The following is an 18,599-nucleotide window of genomic DNA, read 5'->3' as shown; positions in this document are numbered from 1 at the left end:
GCCTAAGCAATGCAGTGTTGTCTGCTGGAGTCTGCAGACAGCCTGAAACAATAGCTCTGAGAGGCATTAACTGGCCCATTCATCTCCCTGTGCTGATCATTTTAATTGTCAACCTTGTGAATTATTTCACTTCTGATCATTTTAGCTCAAAATCCCAAACTTGTCTCCCAGGCCCCCTGGTGCCCAAAGCATCAGACCTCATTTAGCCAGCTGCCCCAATCTCTAGTCCCACCCCAAAACGAATAGCATCTAAAATGCATTGTCAGTGCAGACATCTGCAGTATACCGGAACTAAACGTGAGAACAGTGTCCAACCAAATATAAAAATACATGATACAGCTACTCTACTAATGATTATTCATAGTTAAGAAGACCCACATTTTTAATTTTCGAAGACACTATCACATTATTTTCAGAATGCTGCAGAATCTATTTGCTGAAGAGTAAGTACATGGGGCATTGCTCATAGGTATGCAGATAAAATCTAGAAGTGCTACCTTCATGCTGGCAGGTTCTTCTATGGCAGAATACTGCTTCCTGCTTGTATTTATTTTTGTGTATAGGAATGGCCTCTTGGCTGGTTTCTGAAGGGCAGCTACATAATTATAAACCACTGTCTAAGCTACTGCTAAGTGTTTAAGCTATTGTATATCCAGTATTTTTAGTGTTTATGAAAATGCTACCAAGTGACAATCAATACTGCAATCTGAGGCCCTGATTCAGGGAAGTTAAGGAAGGGGTTAAAAGCACCTTCCTGAGTACAGATGCTTTCCTGCATCAGAGCCCCAATGAAGAAAGAATTCTGATGGGAAAGGATTGGGCCTGAAGTCTGAATAAAGACAGAGAGGGGAACAATTGACATAAAGGATAAAAGATGTCATCAAGGAGTTGCTGCTGCTGGGAAGGATACATATACAGCTGCTTCAGAGTAGCATGGATGTCAGTTCAGTACAAGGCACCATAGTAAAAGGCATCCTCCAATCATGAATCCAGTAGCATCAGAGAACTGGCACAATAGCCTTGCTTCTCTTCACTGTGGAAGGTTTGATTAAGAAGCCACACATGGTGTCATTAATTAATTGTTCAATTGGCAGAGAAGAAATAGACACGAGTGTCCTCAGTGTTCTTCCTCATGGTGGTGGTGATGATGATGATTTATTCTTACTTTGTATTGTGGTGGCGCCTAGGAGTCCCAGCCCGGGATGAGGTTGTGCGGGGTGCTATACGGGCACAGAACAAAGAGGTGGTCCTTGCTGTTGTAATAAATGGGCCTACACATTTCCCTGGATTGTGAGCTCAGTTGTGAAAAGTGAGTGAAAGTTCATAAAGTGTCATCATAAGTGTTGGTGGGAAAAGGTGCAAAAAGGAGACGGAATTAATTAGTCCGAACAAAAAATCCTATTGCTATAACTCAAGGACTGTGTAATCATGCCTGGTAAACAAGAGAAGTGTGGGATCAGGAATCAGTGAACCACAATTGGTGTTGGATATTGGGCCTATCTGGTGGACAAAATCATGAGTGGATGGGTCATTCCTCCCATAACTTCCTTTTGGGGTCCTCAGAAAGAGGCTTTGGGGGGAAAGCTAATGGACTGCGATGCTGGCTGACTGAAAGATGAGAGACCAGGAAGGACAGCAAAGGGTTAAAGAGCAGTTCTGGGCTCAGGAGGCCCTGCTCCTCTGCTCTTGCTGAGCATGCTCCAATTGGAGGCAGAGTTTAAAAGGGAGCCAGCTGGCTCAGTTGGAGGCGGATAGAGCAGGGAGAAAGACTTGATCTGGGAACTCTGGAGGAGGACAGACCCAGATCCAGACTGGGAAAAGGAACTTTGGTGAGTGGCAGTCCTGTGGGCCAGAGCCAGGTAGGCAACCCTCGAGATAGCACTTACAGGGATAAACTGTAGCATGCTGTAGGAAACAGGGAGATAGGAAGTGACCCAGGGAGGCTGACTTGAGGCACCCCAAGATGGAGGATGCTGGACAGGCCGCACAGGGCCTTGGGTCAGAACCCAGTGGAGCAGGAGAGCCTGGGTTCCCCTACTTCTCCTACTGCAACCAAACTAGGTGGGGTGGCCACTGGGAATTGCAGTGGCAGTGGACCACGAATCCATTCGCACACCTAAATTAATGCAACACTACCCCAACGAGCGGATGCTGATGCACTAATGGGGCAGTACAAGATAACAATGAGACAGCATTGGTCAACATGATGGGCAGTGACACCAGCTGCCTAACCTTTGCCAAGGTGTGTTTTTTTTTTAGACATCATGGCAAAAGGGAGTTTTAATGAGGGATTTGAAGGAGGACAATGAGATGGCTTTGGGGACGTTTGAGGAGCTTATCCCAAATGGTCAGGGGTACTGTGGGAGAAATGAAAAAAGGTGCTTGTTTGAACTTTTAACAAGTAGTCAACGGAGGCTGGCATTACTGGCAAAGTGGAGGTAGGAGCTGGCATCTGGATAGCACATGACAGACAATAGGTGGGGATAGGCCATGAAGGTCTTGAAAGTAAAGACAAGTAGTTTGATGTGACGGAGAAAGGGGAGGTAGTGGAGGGGTGAATTGGTCAAAGAGACAAGCTAGGAAATTATCGTTGCAATAGCATTTTGAATGGCTTGACAGGGGCAAGATGGGATTTTTGAAGGCCACGAAAGAGGATGCTACAGTAATTGAGATGTGATCTGATGAGACGTTGGAGAAGTATTTTAGCTGAGTGAATGCAGAGGAAAAGCCATCTTTTGGAGATGTTATGCAGAAAGAATCAGCAAGATTTAGATACAGCTTGGATGTGAGAGCCAAGTCAAGGTGATGACCAGGTTACAGGCCTGAGTGACAGGGAGGAGAATGGTTGTGTGCTGTGATCAAGAGGGGAGGAAGGACTGAGTGGAGGCAAAGATGAGGACATCTGTTTTGGCCATGTTGGCTGTAAGCTGATGGCAGGACATCCGAAAGGAGATGTCAGAGAGGCAGGCTGAGATTTTCGTTTGGACAGAAGGCGAGCAGTCAGGAGTAGAGCTAGGTCTGGGAGTCCTCTGCATACAGAAGATAGTTACCTTTGTGTAGAGTACATTGCTGGGTTTCTCTCAGAATGGGTTAAGATGAAACTCTTATGTGGCAATATTTCAAACCCTGATTCTAATAATATTGGCAACCAGCAAGTGACCAAACACAGTCTTCCTGTATAATTATTACGCTCTGTAGTTAAAGGGCAGATTCGTCAGTGAGCTCCTCTTGCCACATGTTGTTTCATTGGAAGGACAAGTCATTCTTTTTCTTTGTATTTATTCTTGGATTGTTGATAATTGGCTTGTTCGGCTTCTCATGGACTAGCTTAAAATAGTATTATTTCTTACAGGGAAATGTAACCAAATATTTATATTCTCCAGTGAGCTTAATTAAAATCCCCCTAGGCTCATTAGCATCAAAGCCTTTTCTTTGTTTCTTAAAGAATAACAACAAGGTCACCAGCTAGCCTTTTCCATGCTCTCACAGCTCTATAGGAAATTCCCTATTGTCCTGGGTTGTCTTGGTGAAAATCGCACAGTCTAAAAGTAAAAATGAACATCTGTCTTGTGACAGATGCTTGGTTCTTGTTTGGTCCATCTCTAGTGTGAGATCAGGGAAGTTTTGCAAACTTCAACAATTAACATATTAGATCTAAACCACTCTTGGATGTTTACAAGACATATTTTACCCAAACCCACAATGCTGAAGGAGTTCAGGAGGGCCTGTTAAATACACTCTGGTTTTGGACCATCTCTGCTTACAAAGCAGGGTTCAGAACAGCATCAAAAGTTGCACAGTAGCTATGTACCAAATGCTTATAGGGAAGAGGAGTATAAACTGTACATCACTACAGTCGGGCCTGACTGTAAGGAAACCATGACTCTGGCACTGTGGTGCCTCAAGGTGGTGGTTCTTCTGTTTGCTTCCATGGTTTCACAATAGAGAGCGAGAAGGAACCTGCCCTTTCTGATCTTCCATTCCCAGGAAGCTTGATCCACCATCACTTTCCATGTGCCACAGGAAATGGAGGCACTGCGGGCTGGCACTGAGATACCAATCAACAAGATTGCTTTGCTTTTGGCTTATGTTCCTGCTTGCCGTTAATATTCTAAAGGAAGTCGTATCTTGTTGCTTTAATGAAAATAGCTTTATAAATGTAACTGCTACCTGACTGAAAAACACTTCCTTAATTAGCTCTGCTTTATCATGACTAAAGATCCAAAAGGTGGAGAAGGGGCAGTAATGCCTCAAATAACAATGAACTCATGGAACGGCCAGGTTTGCTGACTAGCCTCAGAACTGTGCTTTCATCTGACATCTGTATGACACCTTAATGTCATCATGTCCCTGAAATCAAGTTAGGCACTTAAACTTTTAGGCACTTTTGAAAATCTCACAAAGCAACAGAGACTAGCCATGCCTGCCGATAGTGAGGAGGGAGGCAGAGTGAGGGCAGCTGGCTTCACATATGTTACTGAGCATGCTCTGTCGGTGCAAGCATGCTCACTACAAGCCACGCATCAAATGGGGGTGGGGCATGTGCCCCCCACTAGGGTTGCCAATCCTCCAGGATTGTCCTGGAGTCTTCAGGAATTAAAGATTAATCTTTAATTAAAGATTATGTCATGTGATGAACTCTCCAGAAATTCATCCAACCAAAGTTGGCAACCCTACCCCCGACGCATTGCCTGTGGTAGGCACCAATCTGCATCCTTAGTGCCTAAATACTTTTGAAAATCTGAAACTAAGCAACTTTTTAAACTGGAATTTGGACTCTGAAGTCACTTAGGTGCTTTTAAATATTTTATCTGTCCTCTTTCCATTACAGAGGGAGAGGAATGGGTCAGTTCACACCTCTCCGTTAAATTTCTGCCTGCAAACATCAGACAGATCAAATTCAAGGGAGTCTTAGGCCTTTATGCTGCAATCCTTACCCATCTCAATAGCTCCATCAGCATCAAGGACTGGAGGATTGAGTCCTTTAAATATACAATTTAAATATGTTAACAATGTCTTGATGTAATGAAGCTTGTAAAAAGAACAACATTCTCTTGGTCAAATTGAAAAAGGCATTTTTACAGTAACTATACAATTCATTTCAGAAAAACAATGTGTTACATTGCTTGCAATTATAGTTCATATATTTGTCTTGGTCAGCCTTCACATTTAAAATACGAGATGTGCAAAACTACTTTTTAAATATATTACTGATATAATCTATAATTGGGAAACTTTCTAATAATTTAAGTATATGTTAAGTTTTTATCTATATTGGAAATGTACAGTACATTAAAGCATAAGCCACATTTTCAGAAAATAATTTGTTTTCTCAAGGGGACAGTAAAATTTTTGTTAGCTTGGGAGTCTAAATAGCTGTTTTCAGTACAGAGACAAGGTGGTTGAGATAATATCTCCCACTTCTCAGAACTCTTCTTCATGTCACTGCTATGACATCTCTGCTTATTTGCAGTACAGGCCAGCAGAGGGGGCGATAGCTTTATGTTTTTATCTGAACTTCCTTCATTAAAAGTTTACCTTTATCCCTCTCCATTGTTGGCATTCTTTTGAAAAGTTTTGTGTAGAGAGCAAAGGGCTTCCTGTTGTCTTTAGCTATTAAAAATGGATACAAACGTAATGTTCCCATCAGAACAATTATTCCTGTTTAGTTTGAGATACAATAATATTCTTATAATTCCCTCATCCTCCCCAATAGAAACTTCTGCCCACAAAGTATAAGTAATATTCAACTGTCTAAAATGTGTAAAGGCAAGCTGGCGAAGAAATGATAGGACTGAGTATAAAGTATCTTTTTGCATGTCATGTGGCACTTGATCAATTTTTTTTATCAACAATCGCTTTTCAAGAGAAACATTGGAAATGTTAGAAAAGCCCAGTAATGTTGTAAATTATTCTTGGCTATCAGAGTCAGATAACGTTTTACCTAGTGGCCAGGAAGTTATGAGAAATTCTTGTTGCTTTCACTGTTTGGTGAGTTATTAGTCTTACTGATTGCAAATGAAATATTTTCTGATGAATCGCTTCACTCTGACAGAAACTTGCCTTGGACTGAGACTATTATTCCTCTGCTTTGCTTTTATATGGCTGTTTTTAAAATCAAAATACATTGCTACCACAGGTCAAGTCAAAGTCTCCTTTCTAACAGTCTTTTAGCAGTTACTCTTTTCAGTAACTTCATGAATTGATTTTAGATTTTTCTCCTGTAGTAAAACATTCTGAAACTATTTTCACATTGTATGCCTAGTTAGTCAGGAGGAATTCAATACAGCAGTTACATAATCCTCATGTGCGTGATTGGGTCCCAAAGCCACTTGATTATTTATACTCCTTATAAATCAGTTGCCCATGATCAAATATTCCTTTTAAAACAACCCGTGAAAAATAATTGTTTCTATGTCAGGGGTCAGCAAAATAGCATGAAGGAATTCTGGAAGGCCAAGTGATCCTCTTCGGAGAGCTAAATCTGTCTCAATACATTTTCATAAGGCCAAGTCTTGATCCCACTGAAGTCAATAGGATTTTCGCCATTGACTTCAATGGGAGCCAATTTTGTCCATGTTATGCAGCCTAGGATATGTATTCACAAGGGTAAACTACTTTCTCTGTACCCCAACATACTGTTATAAGTAATAAAGGGTAATTTTACTAAATTACAGACTAGTGGATGTTGGTGGAGAGAGTATTGATCAAAGTCTTGTTAGTTGCATAGCAGTGGGTTGTCTGAGTGGTGCTTATCCACCAGTGTGCACTGTTATGCAGTTTTCAGTTCTTAGTGGATTTCCAAAATTCTTTAAAAGCAGCACTGTAATTTTGCACTGTTGCAATAGTGAGGGTATTCATGGTGTCCTGGCCAAATACTAGCTCCTTAAGATTACTGACAGGATGATTCTAGGTCTGAAATCTGTAACCTTTACCAATTGTGGCATTTTCCTACACATGAGGTGGTATGAAAGTAATGAAGATTGTGAAAAGGATCAGAATACTTATGAATGCTGATCCTTCCGAACATCTCATGTTCAAATAATACACCACAAATGGGAACTGTACATTATGGCTATTTTTAAGGCTAGCAACATTACAGCTGGCTGCAGCCCAATTGGATTAGATGCTTGCTTCATAACGAACAGAACAGTAGATCTAAATCAATAATATTTGCAGTATAAATCTGCTTCTGTCTGTCACTGAGCAGGTCTGTTTGCTGAAGACGGTAGTGTGTGACATAGGCTGTATGGCAACCTTACTGGAAACTTTGCAGGAGGGGGAAAGAATAAAATACTTTCTCAGTTTCTGAATTGCTGATCCATCTCTGGGAAGCTTAAACCTTATTACAGTCAGCTGCCGAATTGTGTAGCTAGCAAAATTTGCATTAACTGCACTGGTTATTAAAAGTTCCTCCACTTCCAGTAGGAATTGCAACTAGTTTTTATTACCTGCAGTGTGTCAAGTCCAATTTTCAATTGGCAATACCTGAAAACCGAATACTCCTGGGGCACGTTCTGCACCCATATGTGTATCCGCAGCTCTTATTGTTGTCATTGCATTGATGCACCACCCATGGGCCTCTAAGCAACAAACTGGACCCTTTTAATGTATTGGTGCTCCTTCTTCCACCAAAGCCTGGGACACAATTCCATTGTCTTCAGTAGCAGTTGGATTGGGCTATACGGAAACCTTATGGCAAGTAATATGTACCCCAAAGCTAGCAACTATAGTGGCATTAGCCTTCTCACAGGGTAAGTGGATGTGCCGTGTCCCTGCCGTGTGGATCTTTAGCTGAACTAGGTATGGATGAAGTGATGTGGATAAAACAAAACCATACCTTATTTCGCCTATTTCTCTAACCGAATCTGAAATGAACCAATCCGAGGCATGAGAAAAGTTCAGGTAAGTTGTTGTTTCGTTCATTGTCCTCCTTCTTTGTTGCCTTCCAAGCTCTTCCTATTAACCATGTTCCACCCACTTGTAAGTCAAAATGAGGTACCATTCACACACTGCACATTTGCATCAGTTGTGGAGGTTCTGAAATTAGTATCACGGAAGGCTGCTCTCATGGTATTTCCAGACTGAACAGAAATAAAGAGGACAGGAATGCTCCTTAGACAATGTTCTTGTGAAGGTTCTAGCTCAGATTTGCAGACATAAGAGGCTCATGCAGATTCAAAATCTTGAATGCTGCTGTGATGTGCAATGAATGTGACTAATAATTAACTGATACAATACATAGTTTTCACCAAGCCCTGACCAACCTCATCAAACTGTTGCTGGTAATTAGTGACTGATTTGTTGTGCTCGCAGGTTAAAGTACATACGAGGTATTTCCCTCTCAACTGTACCTCAGGTTACATCCCACATGCGTGGGCACTCAGAATAGAAACTATGCAGTGTGAATACATGAATTAGACTGTCACTTACCTTGACACCTTGTGTAAGAACCTTCCGCCACAGTCCTGTTACACTTCTTAATCTAAAATTCAAATCCTAACTCAACTGTAAATATTTTACTTTCAAAACTGCAAAGCAAAGTTTCCCTGTTGAAATTCTGCTTCCCCAAAAATGGGTCTTGATTTTAACTTTCTTGGAAAAACCTGCATCTTTTTTTCCCCTGTTGCTGTCTGTCTCGTGTTCTCAACCTGCTGCAGATTATTCATGTCAGTTGTAGTTAGTTGCCTATTTGAGGCCCGTGAAGTGTTTGATTTACTGGATTGGCTACATTCACTATGTTTCCCAGAAACAGTGGCTCAGTCTTTCCTAACAATATGTTCAAATGTTTACCAGTGATATAATTTCCTAACTTTTGACGCTCATCAAAGTCAGTCTATTACATACAATTTGGTTCCCTCCATATCCCAGTGGCAGGCTTAGCACAAATTGTATCCACTTTAAACAATAGTAACGTTTGCTGCTCAGTGTCCTAAAGCTGGAAGCTTGGATTCGTGATATAAATAATATGCACAGTTGGACATCTACGTTAACCATGTATGATGAGATCACTTCCAGTAAAATCTTGAAATACAGTGATGTGAAAAACAGCTGGTTGTTGTGCATTTGATTTAAACTTAGACATCTTGGAGAAAGGGACGATATACTTATTAATAAGTTGTGTGCTTTGTGGAGGTTTCTATGCAATTTACTCATGACACATCAAATGCAGGCACTTCTATGACCTCTTTTTTTCAAATTTGTTAACTATCATATTCAGCTTTAAAATATCTTCTAATTTAGCCCAGCAATTCCCCTTCCTACACACCCAAAAAAGAATCCAGCAAAAGAGGACGTGCCCTGCTGAAAGTGGTAAGGTAACTATTATCTGTTAGAGGTACCTCTTATATGTAGGGTCAGCTTCAGCCATCCGTCACGTAACTCTTGATTTCAGTGGGCCAGTAGCTGGGCTGGATTTGGCCCACTGTATGTGGAAGAGACAGGAGCCAAATCAAATATTCTTGGTGAATACCAGACCTATAAAAAAATGCCTGAAGAAAAATACCCTGAATATCATTGCTTGGAAAAGGTATTTGGAAAGGGGTTGCCCAGGTTAGCTTATGTTGAGTGCATTTAGCTAGCAAGGAACAGGCATTGGTTCACTCTTCTCCGTCCTATCAAAAGATCTGGCTGGGTTGTTTTCCCTCTCTCCTAGGTCACATAGGGAGAACTCCCAAAGATGCCTTACTACAGAGAAGGGAAGGGGCAATTCACCATAGCACATCTTCCCTTCATCTCTATGGGAATGAGCCATTTAGGTCTGCTCACAAAAAGAAACAATTGAGAACATAAACAACACCCCCATCACCCCTTTGCAAGTTAGCTTCTCCCAGGATAAAGGAGAGCTTTTTCAGTGCCTCTCTACACTGTACATGACCCCTCTGCAGCTTGGTAAAACATGTTGTGTCAGTGGAAATCACTATATGACAAACAAGTGCTTGATCAGGAGAAAAGAGCTGGTAACTGATGGAAAGACCAACTTGGATAATCCCTTTGGGGCAGGGAGTAGTCTGCATTTCTCTCCAGGGGCCCTCTGTGACTGAAGAAGTAACATGCCTAAGATCCAGAGGGAGCGGTGAGTCATCTCCAGGGAAAGGAAGATTACTGTGATGTGGGACTCGGAGTTTGTGGGAACAGGAGAAACTGGGGATCACAGTGTCTTCACCCAAATGCAGCTAGAAATCGCTTCAGACAGTAAACAGATGGTATATATGTTCTCCTTGTATCTTCCCCTCCGCTTCACTGTTTCCTTCTGTTTGCAAATTATTCATAATCTGTTCCTGATGCCTTCAGAATCCATGTCAGGGGAAGCCTGAGTGAATACTAGACGGACATGCTACTGTGCAGGTGTTTTCATGTAATGTTACTCATCGATCTCCAGGACACAAACTTCACTGTCTAATAGATAAAGCCTCAGGCTAGTGAGAAATTAAGTAGCTTATCAACAGCTGCTCATCAAGATACATTCATTATGAGTAAACTTGCTGGATGTGTTCAAAAGCCATATAGCCAGTTGGGCAGTTGACTTCAAAGAGAGAGATGTCAATTAATGCTAGGGCCTAATCACTGCTGTATTTTTATTGAAACATGGCAACCTTTTCCTGATGCCTCCTGGGTGTGTATTGAGTGCTGCAGGGGTGTTATCCATTAATCTTGCTGGTTTCTCCCCATTACGTGTTGCTTCTCCTTCTAGGCTTCACTTTGTAGTTCTCTCACTCGATATCTTTGTTGTGCTTTATCTTGCCTTTCCCCAATTTAACACTGCTCCTCTCTCTTCCTTCCACTTTATGGTCTCTCTTTATTCCTCCTCATTTTATTTCGTCCCCCCATTTTCCTTCCCATTCCTCCTTTCTCTATTTTGCATTCAGTCTTTCTTGTTTGTTCCTGCTGCTTTTCCATGGGCCAGCATCATGCCGGGTGTAATGAACCTGACTTCAGCAGAGTCATGTAAGGGGCGAATTTGGCACTGTCTCTGGAAAGCAAGTGTTCTAAAGAACAATATTAATGCAGTCAATATGGTGTCTGGGTCTTCAAAACAAAAAACATACAGTACGTGAGAGAGGAACAGCAATGCAGAGCATTAGTTACCATGGTAATGATGCTGTTTAGCAAATTGTATAAAGGAAAAGTCTACTTAGATGGCCAAAGAAATGAATTAAAGCTGTCCCTTGGCAGGTTTCACTTAGAAACTGGTCGTTTAAAAAATGTGTGTATTTCTAGTTCTTCATTTCTCAACTGACTGTCCTTTCTGAAATGTGGAAAATATTCAGAGAGACGTTGCCATGTTCCCCGTGTCTTTACTTGATGCCCTACTTACAACTCTTCTGAGGCAATTCTCCCTCGTATAAAACAAACTGTATAGGCCAGTATTTATTTTTTAGGACTGCTGGTGCCTGATCTGTGGTGGCTGCACGCACGCACGCGCGTCCACACACACACACACACACACACACACACACACCCCTCTCACGGTGTAACTGTATCTGACCCATAAATTAAAATATTCTCTCCACTGCCACAAATCTGTACACCCAGAAAGCAGAACCTGCCCAGCTTTCACTTGGCTTATTTTACAAACTCAGTCCTTGCACCATAGACCCCACTGGCAATCTCACCCCCATTTCCCAGCAAAGGCTGAATAGCTCTGCTGTACACTAGTCTTATATTGCTTGAGCCTTCATTATTGTTACAGAATAAACAGCAGGGCATTACTCATGTGCACTGAAATAATTTAAACTGATCTCTTCCCACCCAAATTAGAGATGGGTTTTGAATCACGATTTTAGAGCCAATATTTTGGTTGGGGGAGGAGGGAGTCACATCTTGCGGCTTTGGCCCAGTTCTAATGAAAAGAAGGTACATTTTGTGATAGAAGCATCCATGATTCTTTAAATAGGTTTGTCCACCTGCTCGATCATTTACACTGTGTGAAAGTCCTGGGTCTCCCAATCCTTCGTGCCAAACACTGAGCTTCTCTGGAATTTAGAATAATAGGAATGAGGAAAACGTGATGGGCTCCTTTTTATTTTACCTAGTCCTTTGGCCTCGGTAAATATTTCAGCATTTATCTTCTTGCCTTGAAGATGCCTCATCTCAAAGCGAGATCTGCATGTGCGTCTATCTTATATGTATCAGAGTAGCAGCCGGGTTTGTCTGTATCTGCAAAAAGAAAAGGAGTACTTGTGGCACCTCAGAGACTAACAAATTTATTTGAGCATAAGCTTTCTTGAGCTACAGCCCACTTCATCAGATGCATGCAGTGGAAAATACAGTGGGGAGATTTATATAAACAGAGAACATGAAACAGTGGGTGTTACCATACACACTGTAATGAGAGTGATCAGCTAAGGTGAGCTATTACCAGCAGGAGAGCAGGGGTGGGGTGGCCTTTTGTAGTGATAATCAAGGTGGGCCACTTCCAGCAGTTGACACTGAGGAACAGTGTGTGTGTGGGGGGGGAAATAAACATGGGGTAATAGTTTTACTTTGTGTAATGACCCATCCACTCCCACTCTTTATTCAAGCCTAAGTTAATTGTATCCAGTTTGCAAATTAATTCCAATTCAGCAGTCTCTCATTGGAGTCTGTTTTTGAAGGTTTTTTGTTGAAGAATTGCCACTTTTAGGTCTGAAATCAAGTGACCAAAGAGATTGAAGTGTTCTCCGACTGGTTTTTGAATGTTATAATTCTTGACGTCTGATTTGTGTCCATTTATTCTTTTACGTAGAGACTGTCCTGTTTGGCCAATGTACATGGCAGAGGGGCATTGCTGGCACATGATGGCATATATCACATTGGTAGATGTGCAGGTGAACGAGCCTCTAATAGTGTGGCTGATGTGATTAGGCCCTATGATGGTGTCCCCTGAATAGATATGTGGACACAGTTGGCAACGGGCTTTGTTGCAAGGATAGGTTCCTGGGTTAGTGTTTTTGTTGTGTGGTTGCTGGTGAGTATTTGCTTCAGGTTGCGGGGCTGTCTATAAGCAAGGACTGGCCTGTCTCCCAAGATCTGTGAGAGTGATGGGTCGTCCTTCAGGATAGGTTGTAGATCCTTGATGATGCATTGGAGAGGTTTTAGTTGGGGGCTGAAGGTGATGGCTAGTGGCGTTCTGTTATTTTCTTTGTTAGGCCTGTCCTGTAGTAGGTAACTTCTGGGTACTCTTCTGGCTCTGTCAATCTGGTTCTTCACTTCAGCAGGTGGGTACTGTAGTTGTAAGAATGCTTGATAGAGACCTTGTAGGTGTTCGTCTCTGTCTGAGGGGTTGGAGCAAATGCGGTTGTATCACAGAGCTTGGCTACGGACAATGGATCGTGTGGTGTGGTCAGGGTGAAAGCTGGAGGCATGCAGGTAGGAATAGCGGTCAGTAGGTTTCCGGTATAGAGTGGTGTTTGTGACCATCGTTTATTAGCACTGTAGTGTCCAGGAAGTGGATCTCTTGTGTGGACTGGACCAGGCTGAGGTTGATGGTGGGATGGAAATTGTTGAAATTGTGGTGGAATTCCTCAAGGGCTTCTTTTCCATGGGTCCAGATGATGAAGATATCATCAATGTAGCGCAAGTAGAGTAGGGGCATTAGGGGACGAGAGGTGAGGAAGCGTTGTTCTAAGTCAGCCATACAAATGTTGGCATACTGTGGGGCCGTGCGGGTACCCATAGCAGTGTCGCTGATTTGAAGGTATACATTGTCCCCAAATGTGAAATAGTTATGGGTGAGGACAAAGTCACAAAGTTCAGCCACCAGGTTTGCCGTGACATTATCAGGGATACTGTTCCTGATGGCTTGTAGTCCATCTTTGTGTGGAATGTTGGTGTAGAGGGCTTCTACATCCATAGTGGCCAGGATGGTGTTTTCAGGAAGATCACCTATGGATTGTAGTTTCCTCAGGAAGTCAGTGGTGTCTCAAAGATAGCTGGGAGTGCTGGTAGCATAGGGCCTGAGGAGGGAGTCTACATAGCCAGACAATCCTGCTGTCAGGGTGCCAATGCCTGAGATGATGGGGTGTCCAAGATTTCCAGGTTTATGGATCTTGGGTAGTAGATAGAATACCCCAGGTCAGGGTTCCAGGGGTGTGTCTGTGCGGATTTGATCTTGTGCTTTTTCAGGGAGTTTCTTGAGCAAATGCTGTAGTTTCTTTTGGTAACCCTCAGTGGGATCGGAGGGTAATGGCTTGTAGAAAGTGGTGTTGGAGAGCTGCCGAGCAGCCTCTTGTTCATATTCCGACCTATTCATTATGACAACAGCACCTCCTTTTGTCAGCCTTTTTGATTATGATGTCAGAGTCGTTTCTGAGGCTGTGGATGGCATTGTGTTCTGCATGGCTGAGGTTATGGGGCAAGTGCTGCTGCTCTTCCACAATTTCAGCCCGTGCACGTCAGCAGAAGCACTCTATGTAGAAGTCCAGTCTCTTGTTTCGACCTTCAGGAGGAGTTCACCCAGAATCCTTCTTTTTGTAGTCTTGGTAGGAAGGTCTCTGTGGGTTAGTATGTTGTTCATTGGTGTGTTGGAAATATTCCTTGAGTCGGAGATGTTGAAAATAGGATTCTAGGTCACCACAGAACTGTATCTATTACAGACCTAAAAGTGGCAATTCTTCAACAGAAAAACTTCAAAAACAGACTCCAACGAGAGACTGCTGAATTGGAATTAATTTGCAAACTGGATACAATTAACTTAGGCTTGAATAAAGAGTGGGAGTGGATGGGTCATTACACAAAGTAAAACTATTTCCCCATGTTTATTCTCCCCACCCACACTGTTCCTCAAATGTTCTTGTCTACAGCTGGAAATGGCCCACCTTGATTATCACTACAAAAGGTTTCCCCACTCCCCCCGTTCTCCTGCTGGTAATAGGTCACCTTACCTGATCACTCTCATTGCAGTGTGTACGGTAACACCCATTGTTTCATGTTCTCTATGTATATAAATCTCCCCACTGTATTTTCCACTGAATGCATCCGATGAAGTGAGTTGTAACTCATGAAAGCTTATGCTCAAATAAATGTGTTAGTCTCTAAGGTGTCACAAGTACTCTTCATCTTATATGGAAGTACTCATCCAGGCTTAAGGTGGTGCCAGGAATGCCCACTTCTCTGAGCCGCAGAATATGTAGTTTCCTCCCTTTTGGGGGCATCAGAGGTGCTGAGGCTGGGCGTGCTCTGGGATTTAAGTATCCATGTAGAAAATGAGCCTTCTGGGGCTGCAAAGCAGCAAGTTACTGCAAGAGCTGTGTAAGATTGTTAGAGGTGCAAAAATGCATGGATGGGAAGAGAGTAGAGAAGGACAGTTATGCAATGATGATGCACTCAGTTGGAAGATTTAATTTCTTGTGTAACAACACATGTACCCTCAAGGGATTAACGCAGTTGGATGCAAGTTACATTTTCTTATAAATTCATTAGGATTTGCAGTAAATTTCTTAACCTTTTTGTTAAAAAAAAAAGGACACAGAAGAAAAGCTAATACATGGCCGTATCCTGATCCTTGTTGAGAGCCATTTGCACTTCTCCGGTGGCACAAAAGGTTCTTTAAAAAGTCTGCCCTAAATAGTCAGTTGAAGATTCATGGGGAAATGCTCTGATGGGGTAGCGGGCTCTGTGCCACCCCTTCCTGCTTCTCCCAGTGGACTGGGAGAGGATGGTGTGTGTTGGAGGTGTGGACTGGCATGGCTGGAGTATACCATGCTCTGGTAAGAGAGCTGTAAAACGATGTTGTCGTTTTGACTGCTCGAAATTATGCTGAGGGCAGAACTGGTACCTGTCTGGCCCCAGCTACCTTCAACCCCTTCATGCACTCGTCCCTTCATGGGTATTGAGCCCACAGTTCCCATAGGCAGCTATCTTAGTGCTTCTCAGGAATTTTACATCAGTATGTTTGTTCGTCTGAAAATGTTGATTTGTCGAAACTGAAACTGGTTGTGGGAAAAAGTTGGCTTCAGTGAATTTTCTGATTCAAATGTTTTGACTAAAGTAATTGAAATTGTCAAAATGTCTCCTTTTGATTTCCAAAATGCAAAGGTTGGGGCTTTATTTTTGCTTCTAAGCACATTTTTGTTTCAAAATATTAGTTACCGTAATTTATAGTAAAAGAAGGTTAAACATTTTTAAAGGTCTAAATTGAGACAAAATGTTTTGATTAACCCATCAAATTTTTTTTTCTGCTTAGCAATGTGTAACTATTGTCAAGACTTTGACTTTTCATCCCAATTTGGGACAGGAGAATTTTTTGAAACCTCACAAACTCTCACAGGATGGAAACTCTCACATTTCCCTCCTAGCTCTAATTTTACTCCTAAGTATCTCTATTGTTACATAATGAATTGAGCGATCTACCCCTTTACAATTAGACTATTGTGGAGGTGGGCACTCTTGCATATGCTAAAAACAAAACAGAAACCCCAAATCAAAACAAACCCTAAGAAATACAGGAAACATTAGATTTGTGTGTCTTCCAGAAATTACTCTGCAGTGAATTTCCTCTTTGTCACTTTTTCAGTATGAGTCTGCTTCCAAGTTCTGTGCATAGTACTGACAGAGTTAGGACTGGAGGATATTACGAGGCTTCTTAATTATTGTAATTTATATTGTAGAGGAATATAATTCCCTGCTTTTAACACCAATCTACAGTCAAGCTTTGGATTAGTCAGCAACTGCAATATCATCCAGGAATATGGAAAAACAAACCAATTACAATTTAAGATATTTGTGCAGAGTTATGGTCCTAATCAACCTCCTTCTTGTTGCTTTTGCAGGATCCGGATATACATACCTCTGTGAAGTAGCATGTGTTGTAGCAAATAGGAAATGTGAGAAGATATAAAGGTAGGGTGACCAGATGTCCCGATTTTATAGGGACATTCCCGATATTTGGGGCTTTTTCTTATATAGGTGCCTATTACCCCTCACCACCGTCCTGATTTTTCACACTTTCCATCTGGTCACCCTATATAAAGAACTCATCCAGTATTTCATCCCAGAGACATTAGTATTAACCCCCTATTATATTCTGCCTCTATATTTCTGACTCTGATCTTAAATCAGTCCTTTTCCACTTGCTTTACCAAAACCTTGGATCCAATCATGCAAACCCTTTGTATGTGGAAATCCCCGTTGGCACCAACAAGAGTACTGTGCATAGTGGCTTTCTTGTCAAAGATCTGAACTTGGGCTATCATTCAAAAGTCTTCAGTACGTGCTGCAAAATGTTTCACTGGAAACGATTCGAGATTCTAAACAAGCTGTGATTGATTACTTCCCCATGAAAGGGAACTTCCAGGGATGTGCACTGGAAGAGTAGAGTAATTCTGTGTAAACTGTTTGGGAGTCTGTGAACCATGAAGAAGGCTGAGAAAACTTAAGATCCTGGTTTTGCAGACCAATTACCGGTAATCAGTAACTGGAAAATATTCCTCCAACCAAACTGTCTGCGTACTGAGTCTGACTCATCTAAAACCAGACTACTAAGACGAGTCACCTCTCATATTAAAAAACCTGGCTAGCCCAACACATAAATATTCTTTTCAAGTAGCCACATTACTATATCCATAAAGCATGTTCTTCTAAGCTTGCTGTGGGTCATTTTCCATGAAAGCACAACCAAGGCATGATAATCCCAGCTACTATATAACATCTGCTCTACATTTTCACATGGTTTATGTTAACTTATTGCAAACTATATATATATGGATGCTAGCCATAGTTAAAATGCCAGCCTCACATAAAACAACACAGAAAAAATAAAAATTTTGCTTATTACTATAATGCAATCAAATTTGATGTATTAATTTAAAAAGCTAATTTGTGTCCCAAATTCATGCCAGGCACGTCTAACATTTTAAAAAAATCCACATCAAATTTTTTGCCATGAAAGACTAGGGGGCCAGATGCATACTGAGTAGTATTTTACTCCCTCAGTTAGCCATAGATTTCAGTGGGACTGAAGTACTACTCAGTGTGAGTAAAGATATCCGAGTATTTGACTACTCCATTAAGTTACCTTATTTAGTGTGAACACTCTGGAACCTCTCCAATTATTTTGTGGCTTGTAGGGGTTACGGCATCAGTTTGAATTTATCACGTCTCCACTCATTCCCCTCTTTTTAATTTTATTCTTTCAAGGGCAAATCCTTTTTTATTTTTCCCCTTAAGAGAAAATGTTTTTCTGGCCGGAGGGAAGCCTGAGTTCTATATTAGGGGGAAGTTAAACTCCCACTGAATGCCAGGCTGCCACAAAGGGGGCATTATGGACTGGATTTGTGTTTTCATTAGAATTTTTCTCTCTCCCTGTCTAGTCCTGTCACTCAGGTGGTCTCCTTTTTTGCTGTACTCTACTTTTCACCCTGACTTTTCCAGCTTGAACTTTTTCTCTGCTGCTTTATTTCAGTCTCTCTCTGAAGCAGAATGCCAACCAAATAGCATTGGAGTTAGAGTCCAGTTTTCAACCAGCGTGTAAAAGGCAAACTGGGCACTCTTCTAACATTACAAAATTAAAAATCATCATTAAAAAAACCATACAGAGGAATTAAGTCAGACCTTGGGCCAGATCCTCATCTGGTGTAAATCAGTATAGCTCCATTAACTTCAATAGAGCAAGGTCATTT

The 18,599-nt window shown here is 41.8% G+C and overlaps 1 protein-coding gene across 1 annotated transcript in view; it reads right to left on the bottom strand.

Annotated features, from left to right (window-relative positions):
* LECT2 (leukocyte cell derived chemotaxin 2) overlaps positions 1 to 8,169 on the bottom strand; it is a 62,548-nt gene extending 54,379 nt beyond the window's left edge. Inside the window, exon 1 of the mRNA XM_075131948.1 lies at positions 7,841 to 8,169. The gene's annotated coding sequence lies outside the window, so the exon portion shown is untranslated. The remainder of the gene's footprint in view (positions 1 to 7,840) is intronic.
* Positions 8,170 to 18,599: the final 10,430 nt, after the last annotated feature.

This window comes from Caretta caretta, chromosome 8 (assembly GCF_965140235.1).
Source record: "Caretta caretta isolate rCarCar2 chromosome 8, rCarCar1.hap1, whole genome shotgun sequence".
Taxonomy (NCBI): domain Eukaryota; kingdom Metazoa; phylum Chordata; order Testudines; family Cheloniidae; genus Caretta; species Caretta caretta.
This window is presented reverse-complemented; position numbering and strand designations above follow the sequence as displayed.